At 48.2% G+C, this 15,447-nt stretch overlaps 1 protein-coding gene across 3 annotated transcripts in view; it reads left to right on the forward strand.

The window, feature by feature from the left end:
• The window catches only part of LOC147110821 (nuclear receptor subfamily 2 group C member 2-like), a 132,862-nt gene that overhangs the window by 70,499 nt on the left and 46,916 nt on the right, over nucleotides 1-15,447 (forward strand). For all 3 annotated transcript variants that reach the window (XM_086001181.1, XM_086001179.1, XM_086001180.1), the window contains exon 2: nucleotides 4,659-4,861. The gene's annotated coding sequence lies outside the window, so the exon portion shown is untranslated. The remainder of the gene's footprint in view (nucleotides 1-4,658; nucleotides 4,862-15,447) is intronic.

A 15,447-nucleotide genomic window follows, 5' to 3' on the forward strand; every position in this document is an offset into this window, starting at 1 on the left:
TTGTGAATCTTTGGAAATCTCTGCCCCAGAGGGCTGTGAATGCTGAGTCTTTGAGTATATTCAAGACTGAGATTGATAGATTTTTGGACTCTAGGGGAATCAAGGGATATGGAGATCAGGCAGGAAAGTGGAGTTGAGGTCGATGATCAGCCCTGATCTTATTGAATGGTGGAGCAGGCTCGAGGGGCGTATGGCCGACTCCTGCTCCTAATTCTTACGTATGTTCTTACGTTCAATATGTCCCGCCACCTTCAGGGACCGATTCACAATAACTCCCAGCTCCCTCTGTCCCTGCACATTAACTCCCAGCTCTCTCTGTCCCTGCACATTAACTCCCAGCTCCCTCTGTCCCTGCACATTAACTCCCAGCTCCCTCTGTCCCTGCACATTAACTCCCAGCTCCCTCTGTCCCTGCACATTAACTCCCAGCTCCCTCTGTCCCTGCACATTAACTCCCAGCTCCCTCTTTCCCTGCACATTAACTCCCAGCTCCCTCTGTCCCTGCACATTAACTCCCAGCTCCCTCTGTCCCTGCACATTAACTCCCAGCTCCCTCTGTCCCTGCACATTAACTCCCAGCTCCCTCTGTCCCTGCACATTAACTCCCAGCTCCCTCTGTCCCTGCACATTAACTCCCAGCTCCCTCTGTCCCTGCACATTAACTCCCAGCTCCCTCTGTCCCTGCACATTAACTCCCAGCTCCCTCTGTCCCTGCACATTAACTCCCAGCTCCCTCTGTCCCTGCACATTAACTCCCAGCTCCCTCTCTCCCTGCACATTAACTCCCAGCTCCCTCTGTCCCTGCACATTAACTCCCAGCTCCCTCTCTCCCTGCACATTAACTCCCAGCTCACTCTGTCCCTGCACATTAACTCCCAGCTCCCTCTCTCCCTGCACATTAACTCCCAGCTCCCTCTGTCCCTGCACATTAACTCCCAGCTCCCTCTGTCCCTGCACATTAACTCCCAGCTCCCTCTCTCCCTGCACATTAACTCCCAGCTCCCTCTGTCCCTGCACATTAACTCCCAGCTCCCTCTCTCCCTGCACATTAACTCCCAGCTCCCTCTGTCCCTGCACATTAACTCCCAGCTCCCTCTGTCCCTGCACATTAACTCCCAGCTCCCTCTGTCCCTGCACATTAACTCCCAGCTCCCTCTGTCCCTGCACATTAACTCCCAGCTCCCTCTCTCCCTGCACATTAACTCCCAGCTCCCTCTGTCCCTGCACATTAACTCCCAGCTCCCTCTGTCCCTGCACATTAACTCCCAGCTCCCTCTTTCCCTGCACATTAACTCCCAGCTCCCTCTGTCCCTGCACATTAACTCCCAGCTCCCTCTTTCCCTGCACATTAACTCCCAGCTCCCTCTGTCCCTGCACATTAACTCCCAGCTCCCTCTGTCCCTGCACATTAACTCCCAGCTCCCTCTGTCCCTGCACATTAACTCCCAGCTCCCTCTGTCCCTGCACATTAACTCCCAGCTCCCTCTGTCCCTGCACATTAACTCCCAGCTCCCTCTGTCCCTCAGAATTTTTTCCAATAATTTTCCTACCACTGATGTTAGGCTCACTGGCCTGTAGTTCCCCGGTTTTTCCCTACTTCCCTTCTTGAATAATGGTACTACATTAGCGGTTCTCCAGTCCTCTGGCACATCCCCTGTGGCCAGAGAGGTCCTGAATATATGTGTTAGAGCCCCCGCAATCTCTTCCTTTGCCTCACACAGCAGCCTGGGATACATTTCGTCCGGGCCTGGGGATTTATCCATTTTTAGGCCTGCTAAAACCGCCAATACCTCCTCCCTCTCGATGTTAATATGTTCGAGCATATCACAGTCCCCCCGCCCTATTTCTATGTCTACATCGTCCTCCTCCATAGTGAAAACAGATGCAAAAAATTCATTTAGAACCCCTCCTACATCTTCCGGCTCCACACACAGATTGCCAGTTTTGTCCCTAATGGGCCCTATTTTTTCCCTAGTTATCCTCTTACCCTTAATATACTTATAAAACATCTTAGGATTTTCCTTTATTTTGCTCGCCAGTGTTATTTCATGGCCCCTCCTTGATCTCCTAATTTCTTTTTTAAGTATCCCCCTGCACTTTTTGTACTCCTCTAAGGCTTCCTCCGTCTTTAGCCTTTTGTATCTGCCAAAAGCCCTCCTTTTTTTCCTAATCCATTCTCGTATATCCCCTGACATCCAAGGTTCCCTGTGGTTTTTGGAACCACCCTTGACCTTTACGGTAACATGTTGCCATTGTATGATCTCAATCTCCCTTCTGAAAGCCTCCCATTGCTCCGATGCGGATTTTCCTACAAGTAGCTGATCCCAGTCCATTTTGGCCAGATCCTGCCTTATCCTATTAAAATCGGCCTTCCCCCAATTTAGAACCTTTATTTCCGGCCCATCCCTGTCCTTTTCCATGACCACCTTAAATCTCACCATATTATGGTCACTGTCACCAAAGTGCTCACCTACCAGCACTTTTTCCACTTGGCCGGCCACATTCCCTAGAATTAGGTCCAGTACCGCCCCCTCTCTTGTAGGACTTTCTACATGCTGGCTCAAAAAGCTCTCCTGGATGCACTTTAAGAGTTCTACACCCTCTGAGCCTTTCACACTTTGACTATCCCAGTTAATATTGGGGAAGTTGAAATCCCCCATTATTATTACCCTATTATTTGCACATTTCTCTGAGATTTGCCTACATATCTGTTCCTCTATCTCCCCCTGACTGTTTGGAGGCCTATAGTACACTCCCAGCAAAGTGCTTGCCCCCTTTTTGTTTTTAAGCTCCACCCATATGGCCTCATTAGAGGAACCTGCTAATATATCATCCCTCCTTACTGCAGTAATTGACTCCTTAATTAATATTGCAACACCCCCTCCTCTTTTACCTCCCCCTCTGTCTCGCCTGAAGATTCTGTACCCCGGAATATTGAGCTGCCAGTCTTGCCCCTCCCTCAACCATGTCTCCGTGATAGCAACAATATCATACTCCCATGTGTTTATCAACACCTTCAGTTCATCCACCTTATTTGCAAGACTCCTTGCATTAAAATAGATGCCATCCAGCCTTGCCCTTATATATTTGCCCTGTCTACCAAGCTGACTTGTTTTTTTCTCTATAATTGGCAGCACATCACCCCCTATTTCAGCTCCCCTCTGTATCCCATCCCCCTGCCAAGTTAGTTTAAACCCCCCCCAACAGCGCTAGCAAACCTCCCCGCAAGGATATTTGTCCCGTTCTGGTTCAGGTGCAACCCGTCCGACTTGTACAAGTCCCACCTTTCCCAGAAGCAGGCCCAGTGATCCAGGAAACTAAAACCCTCCCTCCTACACCAACTCTTTAGCCACGCATTCATCTGCACTATCCTCCTATTCCTATACTCACTAGCACGTGGCACTGGGAGTAATCCAGAGATTACAACCTTTGAGGTCCTGCTCTTTAATCTGTTACCTAGCTCCCTAAATTCTTGATGCAGGACCTCATCCCCCTTCCCACCTATGTCGTTGGTCCCAATGTGGACCACGACCTCTGCCTGCTCACCCTCCCCCTTAAGAATGCCCTGTAGCCGCTCAGTGACATCCATGACCGTGGCCCCAGGGAGGCAACAAACCATCCTGGAGTCACGTTTGCGGCCACAGAAACACCTATCTGTTCCCCTTACGATAGAATCCCCTACCACTATTGCTACCCTACACTGGACTGCAATACAGATTTAATGAGATTAAATCTGTATTGCAGTCCAGTGTAGGGTAGAATGTACATGGGCTGTAGTATGAGATTAAATCTGTATTACAGTCCATTGTAGGGTAGAAAGTACATGGGCTGTCGTATGAGATTAAATCTGTATTACAGTCCATTGTAGGGTAGAAAGTACATGGACTGTAGAATGAGATTAAATGGGTATTACAGTCCATTGTAGGGTAGAATGTACATGGGCTGTAGAATGAGATTAAATGGGTATTACAGTCCGTTGTAGGGTAGAATGTACATGGGCTGTCGTATGAGATTAAATCTGTATTGCAGTCCATTGTCGGGTAGAAAGTACATGGGCTGTCGTATGAGATTAAATCTGTATTACAGTCCATTGTAGGGTAGAAAGTACATGGGCTGTAGAATGAGATTAAATGGTTATTACAGTCCATTGTAGGGTAGAATGTACATGGGCTGTCGTATGAGATTAAATCTGTATTACAGTCCATTGTAGGGTAGAAAGTACATGGGTTGTAGAATGAGATTAAATGGGTATTACAGTCCATTGTAGGGTAGAATGTACATGGGCTGTAGAATGAGATTAAATGCGTATTACAGTCCATTGTAGGGTAGAATGTACATGGGTTGTAGAATGAGATTTAATGGGTGTTACAGTCCAGTGTAGGGTAGTAAGTACATGGGCTGTAGAATGAGATTAAATGGGTGTTACAGTCCAGTGTAGGGTAGAAAGTACATGGGCTGTAGAATGAGATTAAATCTGTGTTACAGTCCAGTGTAGGGTAGAAAGTACATGAGCTGTAGAATGAGATTAAATGGGTGTTACAGTCCAGTGCAGGGTAGAAAGTACATTAGCCAAAGAAGAAATTGGGTTGATGAGGAAATGTTTTTTTCTCATTTTGTGCTTTCTTCTGATTGTTTCAATGTTCTTGCTGGTTTTTCAGGTCTCTGCTGCCTCTTCAGGTCAAGAAAGGTTGTAACCCAGAGGATCACTTTCTGAAGAGTGGAATTGGAGAAGCTCTGCATAAACATGCAATCTACGATTAAAGGGCAGGATCCCTGAGTCTTCCAGGGACAATGGCACAAATTTTGATTTGTATGTGGAAGTTCAACATTGAAAAAGTGAGAAAGACTCGACCTAAGACAGGTAATGCGATACCCAATGATTCATTGGTATAATGTGTATCATACATTGGTATCGTGTGTACCATACATTTATATGAAATTAGCTGGACCAGCCACATAAATATGGTGGCTACAAGAGCAGGTCAGAGGCTTAATTTTCTGTGGTGACTGGCTCACCTCCTGACTCCCCAAAGCCTTTCCATCATCTACAAGGCACAAGTCAGTAGTGTGGTGCAATACTCTGCTTGCCTGGATGAGTGCAGCTCCAACAACACTCAAGAAGCTCGACACCATCCAGAACAAATATTGATTGACACCCCATCCACCACCTTAAACATTCGTTCCCTCCACCACCGGTGTACCGTGGCTGCAGTGTGTACCATCTCCAAGATGCGCTGCAGCAACTCGCCAAGGCTTCTTCGGCAGCACCTCCGAAACCCGCAACCTCCACCCCCTAGAAGGACAAGGGCAGCAGGCGCATGGGAACACCACCACCTCCAAGTTCCCCTCCAAGTCACACACCATCCTGACTTGGAAATATATCGGCCGATCCTTCATTGTCGCTGGGTCAAAATCCTGGAACTCCCTCCCTAACAGCACTGCGGGAGTACCTTCACCACACAGACTGCAGCGGTTCAAGAAGGCGGCTCACCACCACCTTCTCGAGGGCAATTAGGGATGGGCAATAAATGCTGACCTTGCCAGCGATGCCCACATCCCAGGAATGAATTTAAAAAAATTGTTCTTTCATGCTCTTTCAATATAGGAATTAGCCAGTCCTCTGGACTATTATATTTTCTGTTGAATTTTTATGTACAGTATATATAATAGTGCCTTTGCTATCTCTTCCCTAGTTTCTTTTGAGTATGCACAGATGCAATTCATCTGGACCAAGGGTATTTATCCTCTCTAAATTTGGCTAATTTATCAATTATTATCTCCCGCCTTTCTATCTTAAATGACTTGACTTCCTTTTTGATCTCTTCTTCCAATGTCATGTCCATCGTGCGAGTCTCCCTGGTAAATACTGTGGAAAAGTAACTATTCAATATTTCTTTCATTTCACTGTCAGTACCTGTGAGTTTATCTTATCCCTGTCCATAGTTTATCCCCATCTTAATTTTCCTTTTGGTATTTACGTAACTGTACTTTACTGTTTCTTTTGATATTCCTTGATAATTTAATGTTCTAATTCCTCTTTGTCTTCCTAATTTTTTTCAACTTCCTTCCTAAGCTCTTTGTGTCTGCCTTATTGTCTATGTACTTTGTGTCTGCCTTATTTTCTATGTACTGTACTTAGTTTCTGCCTTATTGTCTATGCACTTAGTGTCTGCCATGTTGTCTATGTACTTAGTGTCTGCCTTATTGTCTATGTACTTAGTGTCTGCCTTATTGTCTATGTACTTTGTATCTGCCATATTGTCTATGTACTTAGTGTCTGCCTTATTGTCTATGTACTTAGTGTCTGCCTTATTGTCTATGTACTTAGTGTCTGCCTTATTGTCTATGTACTTAGTGTCTGCCTTATTGTCTATGTACTTTGTGTCTGCCATACTGTCTATGTACTTAGTGTCTGCCATGTTGTCTATGTACTTTGTGTCTGCCTTATTGTCTATGTACTTAGTGTCTGCCTTATTGTCTATGTACTTAGTGTCTGCCTTATTGTCTATGTACTTAGTGTCTGCCTTATTGTCTATGTACTTAGTGTCTGCCTTATTGTCTATGTACTTAGTGTCTGCCTTATTGTCTATGTACTTTGTGTCTGCCTTTTTCTTTTGATTCAATTTTACCCATATCTCTTTATTCATCCATAGTGTTTCATTATTGGCTAGTTTGTTCTTTTCTTTTACAACGACAACAATTTGTATTTATATAGCACCTTTAACATAGTAAAACATCCCAAAGCGCTTCACAGGAGCGATTATCAAAGAAAGTTTGGCACTGAGCCACATAAGGAGATATTAGGGCAGATGGCCAAAAGCTTGGTCAGAGAGGTAGGTTTTAAGAAGCGTCTTAAAGGAGGAAAGAGAGCTAGAGAGGAGAGGGGGAGTGTTTAGGGAGGGAATTCCAGAGCTTAGGGCCTTGACAGCTGAAGGCACGGCTGCCAATGGTGGAGTGATTAAAATCGGGGATGCTCAAGAGGCTGGAATTGGAGGAGTGCAGATATCTCGGAGGCTTGTAGGCCTGGAGGAGATTACAGAGCTAGGGAGGGCCGACCATGGAGGGATTTGAAAACACGGATGAGAATTTTAGAATTGAGGCGTTGCTTAACCAGGAGCCAATGTAGGTCTGCGAGCACAGGGGTGCTGGCATATATAGCGGAATATATTTCTTCTGAACTCTGTTGATCACTTTTAAAAACTTATTTTCCACTGCTGTTCTGTCTCTTAGTTTGTCAATTTTTTCCCCAGTTTAAACACACTGTATAAACTCTTCCCTTTTCCCCTTTCCCTACTTCTTCTTCCTAGTTTATTTTGGGGTAGTTGAAATCTCCCATGATTGTTATTCTGCCTTTTACTCATTTAATAGATCTGCCTACATATTTCTTCCTCCGCTTCCCATCTACAATTAGGTGGTCTGTAGAATACCCCTATTAACGTGATCGATTCCTTCTGATCATTTATCTCAATCCATATGATTTCTGTTTTTATCTTAACGTTAATTAGATAATTTTTCCTGCTGCCATTATGTTATCTCTAACTAGTACAGCTACCCCGCCCTGTGTATGTGATTCTTGCTATGTGCAGCTCTACCTCAAATCATTCAAGTCCCTTCTTTCACAGAGGTCAAACTGTCTTGAAAGAGCATTGTTTCTCGTGGGGAGTCATGCTGTGGTGTGCTGGTATCTTTAGGTAATAATGTGTTTGTTGTGGCGGAGCCACCAGGGGGACTCTGATCTAATGTACATAATTATCTTTAACAAATTATTAGCTACAGAATGAATCTGTATCTTTGTTCATATCATTGCATGTACATAGCGCGGTCCCTTTTAAGAAGGAGACCAAACGCGATGACGTCATCATGTTGACCACGTGATCCTCCAGCGGCGGGAAAACGTGATGACGTCATGACGTCAGGCTGGGGAGCCGTCCTAGCCAGTCCTCGTGGAGCCAGCAAAAGAGTACAGACCTGTAATGTAGTTCTCCTGTGTTTTCGTTTTAAACTCTGTTGATTAGTATTAAACATCGTTTGTTTGATAGACTGACTCGACCTCAGTCCTTTAGTTAGGAATCTAGCCATTCCTACAGTGGTGACCCCGAATTTTCGTGAACAATTTTCGCGGAAGAAGCGAAGCGCGGCGAAACATGGATGCGAACTCCGTGGCTTTGAAGCTCCCACAGTTTTGGGAACAACAGGCGGCCTCCTGGTTCGTCCAAGCAGAAGCACAATTCGATCTCCGAAACATTGTTGCGGATCAGACCCGTTACCTTTATGTGGTCTCCGCACTCGACAGCTCCACGGCCTCACGGATCATCAGCCTGCTCGAAAACCCCCCGGTTGACAGCAAGTATAATACTCTCAAAGCGTGGTTGATACAGGTCTTTGGGCTCACGAAGGCGGAGCGTGCCCGCCGGCTACTCGCTTTGCCCAGGCTTGGCGATTCCAAGCCATCTGAGTTAATGAGCCAGATGCTCACGCTCCTTGGCTCAGAACCACAATGTTTCCTCTTTCGGGAGTTATTCCTGAGTTAACTACCCGAGCAGGTTTAGGCTGCCCTCGCCAGATCGGAAGCCACAGATTGCGCAGCACTTGCTGCAGAAGCAGATACGATTTATGCGGTCACGCAGCAATCCTGCACCGCCACGAGGCACCCCTCCCCTGCGAACGCCGCCACGACGCCTCCATCCCCGGCTTGTGTTTTTACCACGCCCGTTTCGGCGCGAAAGCCAGAGGCTGCCGCCCTCCATGCAGTTTCGCGCCTAAAATAAAACCGACATCAACACCAACAGCAACTCCAGAAAAGGAGGACCGAGTCTGAAGGACGTTCCGCGGCCGCGATGGCGATTGGGAATTCCGGGATGCTCCTCTACATTACAGATTCCCTCTCAGGCCGGCGCTTTTTATGCGACACCGGGGTGCAGTGTAGCATCCTTCCTGCCTCAGCACTGGATATTCAGTTTGGGATGCACGGCCCCTCCCTCGTGGCAGCTAATGGCGGGGCCATTCGTTCCTTTGGCAAACGGCGGGTCCAGGTGTGCTTCGGCGGGCAACGGTTTCAGTGGGAATTTATTACAGCCAAGGTTTCGCAAGCCATCCTCGGCGCAGATTTCTTATGCGCCAACAGCCTCTTGGTGGATGTAAGAAATCGTCAATTGGTCAACGCGGCCACCTTCCACTCCATCCCTTGCTTCCACAGTTCCGCAACATCGCACACTGTCTCCTGCGCGTTGCCCTCGCCGGACGAGTTCACTCGCCTATTAGGTGAATTCCCGGAGCTGACCAAGCCCACTTTATCCTCCTCGGCCACTAAGCATGGTATCGAACACCACATTACTACGACTGGCTCTCCAGTTTACGCACGAGCTCGGCGCCTGGAACCTGGCAAGCTCGCGGCTGCGAAGGCACAGTTTGCCATGATGGAACGGCTGGGGATTATTCGCTGGTCGAATAGCCCCTGGTCCTCGCCTCTCCACATCGTCCCGAAGCCCGGCGGTGGATGGCGGCCATGCGGGGACTACCGACGCCTTAATGACGCCACTACTCCCGACCGGTACCCGATCCTGCATATACAGGATTTCTCCGCCCATTTGGCGGGAAACTCAATCTTCTCCAAGGTCGCCCTCGTCCGTGGCTACCACCAAGTTCCCGTACACCCGCAGGACGTCCAGAAAACGGCTGTCATCACTCCCTTTGGACTGTTCGAGTTTCTACGGATGCCATTTGGGCTCAAGAACGCCGCACAGGCTTTTCAACGACTAATGGACTCGGTCCTGCGGGATCTTCCCTTTTTATTTGTCTACCTTGACGACATCCTGATAGCCAACTCTACCAAAGAGGAACACGTCTGCCATCTCCGCACCCTCTTTCGGCGCCTCAGCCAACATGGCCTCATAATCAACCCGGCCAAGTGTCAGTTCGGCCTACAACAGATTGACTTCTTGGGCCACCGCATTACTTCGGAGGGCGCAATTCCGCTGCAGCCAAAGGTCGAAGCAATTACGGCATTCCCAAGGCCGCAGTCTACCAAGGCTCTTCAAGAATTCCTGGGCATGGTGAATTTCTACCACCGCTTTGTGACCAAGGCAGCACGACTCATGCAGCCCCTCTACGAGGCCCTCAAAGGCAAGGCCGGAAAGGATACAATAGCCTGGACGGTCGAAATGGACAACGCTTTCGACAACACAAAAACCGCTCTAGCCAATGCAACTATGTTGGCGCACCCTCTGCCAGGTGCCATCATCGCCCTTACCACCGACGCTTCCGACTATGCCATAGGCGCTGTGCAGGAACAGTGGGTCAACGGGACGTGGCAACCACTGGCATTTTTCAGCCGCCAACTCCGGCGCAACGAACGCAAATACAGCACTTGCGACTGGGAGTTGCTGGCGCTGTTCCTGGCTATCCGCCATTTCCGTTTTTTGTTAGAAGGACGTCCCTTCACTGCGTTTGTAGATCACAAACCACTGACCTTCGCCATGGCCAAGACCGCCGAACCGTGGTCGGCTCAACAGCAGCAACAGCTAACTTTCATTTCAGAATTCACAACAGACGTCCAACATGTAGCTGGCAAGGACAACTTGGTAGCTGATTGCCTTTCTCGCGCGACCGTACGGGCGGTCCAGCTGGGCATCGATTGTGCCCTCATGGCTACCGATCAGGCATCCTACCCTGAAACACAGGCGTATCACACCAACACCTCTAGCCTCCAACCAACCGATGTGCAATTCCACGCTGCAGGCACCTCGTTACTCTGCGATGTCTCCATGGGAGATCCCCGCCCGATCGTTCCAGTCACCTGGCGCCGCAAAGTTTTCGACGCCATACATGGTTCTTTCGCATCCTGGCGTGAAGGCATCTCAAAAATTATAGTCGGCTAAGTTCGTCTGGAGAGGAATGCGTAAGGATATCCGCGACTGGGCTAACACCTGCGTCGTCTGTCAAACGTCTAAGGTGCAACGTCACGTTAAGGCCCCATTGGCCACGTTCGCAGTACCAGAACGTCGATTCGACCATGTCAACGTGGACCTCGTCGGGCCGCTTCCACCGTCGCAGGGGTTCACACACATCCTCACCATGGTCGATCGTACTACTAGATGGCCAGAGGCAGTTCCTCTGGCGTCTACTACGTCCGCTGATGTCGCCAGAGCATTCCTCTCCTCGTGGGTCGCACGTTTCGGCGTTCCGGCGGACATTTCTTCAGACCGCGGTCCACAGTTCTCTTCCGAGCTCTGGAACGCTGTGGCCCAGGGTCTCGGCACCAAGCTTCACCGCACCACGGCCTATCACCCGCAAGCAAACGGTTTGTGCGGACGTTTCCACAGATTGTTAAAGGCATCGCTGAGGGCCAGCCACCAAGGCGCTGGATGGGTGGATAAGCTTCCGTGGGTCATGTTGGGTCTCCGCACGGCACCCAAAGAGGACCTGCAATCGTCCGCCACGGAGCTCGTGTACGGCCAGCCTCTCCGTGTACCGGGAGATTTCCTGCCGCTTCTAACTGAGCCGTGGTCCACAGCCGAACAACTCAGCAGCCACCGGGAAACAGCCAGGGCTTTTGCGCCTATCCCAACTTCGCATCACGGCCTTCCATCTTCACACGTACCAGCGGAGCTAAAGAATGCTGAATTTGTATTCATTCGTTATGATGCCCATAGGGATCCGCTCAAGGCCCCTTACACAGGCCCTTTCCGTGTACTGGAGACAGGCGACAAGAGTTTCTCTGCAGACATCGGTGGTAAACCCGACCACATATCCACTGACCGTCTCAAACCGGCACACCTGGACATCGACCGGCCAGTAGAGACTGCGCAGCCACCACGACGTGGTCGACCTCCCGCTGCATCCATGCCAGACCGAAGGCTTCCATCCACCAGCCCGCCCGCTGTTCAACAACGTCCACTCCAAGAATACAGGAGTCGCTCTGACAGGATTGACTTTTACTGTTGAAGACAATTCTGGGGGGGCGCATGTGGCGGGGCCACCAGGGGGACTCTGATCTAATGTACATAATTATCTTTAACAAATTATTAGCTACAGAATGAATCTGTATCTTTGTTCATATCATTGCATGTACATAGCGCGGTCAGTTTAAGAATGAGACCAAGCGCGATGACGTCATCACGTTGATCACGTGATCCTCCAGCGGCGGGATGACGTCATGACGTCAGGCTGGGGAGCCGCCCTAGCCAGTCCTCGTGGAGCCAGCAAAGAGTACAGACCTGTAATGTAGTTCTCCTGTGTTTTTGTTTTAAACTCTGTTGATTAGTATTAAACATCGTTTGTTTGATACTGACTCGACCTCAGTCCTTTAGTTAGGAATCTAATCATTCCTACATTGTGTTCAGGCAATAAGGCAGCAGAATCATCAGTAATCCTGGAAAGCCCAGTTTGGACTGCAATGAAACTCCTTTTCTACCCTACACAGTTCCGATAGGTAGCACTGTGACCCCAGCACCGGTGTCTCAAGTGAAATGATTCCCATAAATAGGCAAATTGCTTCAGCAGCTGGCAAAACAGCAGGAATTGTCAATTTTGCTACCTTGGTAACCATGTGTGAGAGTGCACTTGACCTTCACAGGAGCAGGGTCACTGAGGGCATATTTGACATTTCTGCATGTTTTGTGAATTTACACATCTGAAGAATCACAGGAAGGTTTTCAAATACTTAAGATCACTGATCAGCAAGTGGATTTTCCTATCATCTTCGGGAAGCATTTGTGCAGCGGCAGGATAATGTGAAAGTTGCAAGAAGGATTTGACACTGTGAGTAACCTCTGTATAGTGTCAGTGGAAAGCTCCTGGAAACACAGAAATAAAGGTGGCTGTCAGAAACATGCAGGCCGTAAAGCGAAATGGTGTGATAGGTTTTAGTAGAGATTCGCAGGAGGCAGTGGTTACAGTCTGCTAACCTGTGTCCATGTATCTTACAGAAAATGTAGAAATGTCTTTACTGTTGTATAACATCCTGTCAACTAATGTCAGAGGTGCCTGACGGGTCAGCTGCAATTAGAAGAGGTGTTACTGCAGCAGGAATACCCATTGTTCTGAGATTGCTGACTGATTGAAATACATCTAGTAATAACTTGTCTTATTGTAGCTTTTCATCAGCTTGAAAAAAACAGTAAAAAAAAAAGCTTTCAGTGTTTCAGTGGAAATTTAAAAAAATGTAAAGCTTTTTCCTGACTCCATTTTGCACCAATTTTCTCCCCTCTACCTCCTCTCCTGCCTTGTTGGGTAGAGTTGCACCAAGCCAGTAGCTCACCTAGCTGCCCATTCTTAATGTGTGTGTCTACGTGGTGAGGGTCGCCGGTCTATTTGACCATGGGGTTACACAGCTAGCCCGGCCCTGCCTTCATCTGATATCCGCACATGTGTTTCTAGCAACCCGAGATCACTGAGGCTGATATTGTGGCACTGCAACTGCTCAGCTGTGGCACTCTTACTTAGACACGCTCTTTTTAGCATCAGTACCTGGGTGATACGTTTTACCCTTTGTAACACTGGGAACAACACACTCCACCAGCAAGAAGCCGATCTCCACCCTCACCAGAGTGCAGTGAGAGTATTGCACGCTACTGGGGTATCCAGCAATTTTTTTTCTGTGAAATTTTCTGTTGGGATAGTATCACCTGTGTGTGCTGGAGTTTCTGTTGGTGCAGTATCACCTGTGTGTGCTGGAGTTTCTGTTGGTGCAGTATCACCTGTGTGTGCTGGAGTTTCTGTTGGTGCAGGATCACCTGTGTGAACTAGAGTTTGTGTTGGTGCAGTATCACTTGTGTGTGCTGGAGTTTCTGTTGGTGTAGTATCTCCTGTGTGTGCTGGAGTTTCTGTTGGGATAGTATCACCTGTGTGTGCTGGAGTTTCTGTTGGGATAGTATCACCCGTTTGTGCTGGAGTTTCTGTTGGGATAGCATCACCTGTGTGTGCTGGCGTTTCGGTTGGGATAGTATCAATTGTGTGTGCTTTGTTTCTGTTGGTGCATATCACCTGTCTGTGCTGGAGTTTCTGTTGGTGCATTATCATCTGTCTGTGCTGGAGTTTCTGTTGGTGCATTATCATCTGTCTGTGCTGGAGTTTCTGTTGGGATAGTTTAACCTGTACATGCTAGAGCTTCTGTTGGGATAGTACCAGTTGTGTGTATGCTGGAGTTTCTGATTGTGCAGTATCAAATGTGTGTGCTGGAGTTTCTGTTGGGATAGTATCACCTGTGTGTGCTTTGTTTCTGATGGTGCAGTATCACTTGTGTGTGCTGGAGTTCCTGTTGGTGCAGTATCACCTGTGTGTGCTCCAGTTTCTGTTGGGATAGTAACCTCTGTTTGCGCTGAAATTTCTGTTGGGATAGTATACACTGTGTATGCTGGAATTTTTGTTGGTGCAGTAACACCTGTGTGTGCTGGAGTTTCTGTTGGTGCAGTATCGCCTGTGTGTGCTGGAGTTTCTGTTGGTGCAGTATCACCTGCGTGTGTGGAGTTTCTGTTGGTGCAGTATCACCTGTCTGTGCTGGAGTTTATGTTGGTGCAGTATCACCTGCGTGTGTGGAGTTTCTGTTGGTGCAGTATCACCTGTCTGTGCTGGAGTTTATGTTGGTGCAGTATCACCTGTGTGTGCTGGAGTTTCTGTTGGTGCAGTATCACCTGTGTGTGCTGGAGATCTGTTCGGATAGTATCACGTGTGTGAGCTGGAGTTTCTGTTTGGATAGTATTACATGTGTGTCAAACATAGAAACATAGAAACATAGAAGATAGGAGCAGGAGTAGGCCATTCGGCCCTTCGAGCCTGCTCCACCATTCAACGAGATCATGGCTGATCATCCAAACCCTAGCACCCGGTCCCTACACCGACAGCCATCCCACACAAGCCCTATGCCCGTATCCCCGTAACCCCACGTATTTAATCCTCCCCTAACACTAAGGGCCAATTTTTGTCATGGCCAATCAACCTAACCCGCACATCTTTGGACTGTGGGAGGAAACCGGAGCTGGAGTTTCTGTTGGTGCAGTATCACCTGTGTGTGGAGTTTCTGTTGGTGCAGTATCATCTGTGTGTGCTGGAGTTTCTGTTGGTGCAGCAGCACCTGTGTGTGTGGACTTTATGGTATGCAGTATCACCTGTGTGTGCTGGAGATCTGTTGGGATAGTATCACCTGTGTGAGCTGGAGCTTCAGCTGGTGCAGATTCACCTGTGTGTGCTGGAGTTTCTGTTGGTGCAGTATCACCTGTGTCTGCTGGAGTTTCTGTTGGTGCAGTATCACCTGTGTGTGTGGAGTTTCTGGTATGCAGTATCACCTGTGTGTGCTGGAGATCTGTTGGGATAGTATCACCTGTGTGTGCTGGAATTTCTGTTGGGATATTTCACCTGTGTGTGCTGGAGTTCATGTTCGGTTAGTATAAAGTGAATGCTGGAATTTTTGTAAGGATAATATCAGCTGTGTGTGTTGGAGTTTCTGTTGGG

The sequence above is a fragment of the Somniosus microcephalus genome, chromosome 11, assembly GCF_052327205.1.
Source record: "Somniosus microcephalus isolate GS21.2 chromosome 11, FLI_Smic_1.0, whole genome shotgun sequence".
Taxonomy (NCBI): Eukaryota; Metazoa; Chordata; class Chondrichthyes; order Squaliformes; family Somniosidae; genus Somniosus; species Somniosus microcephalus.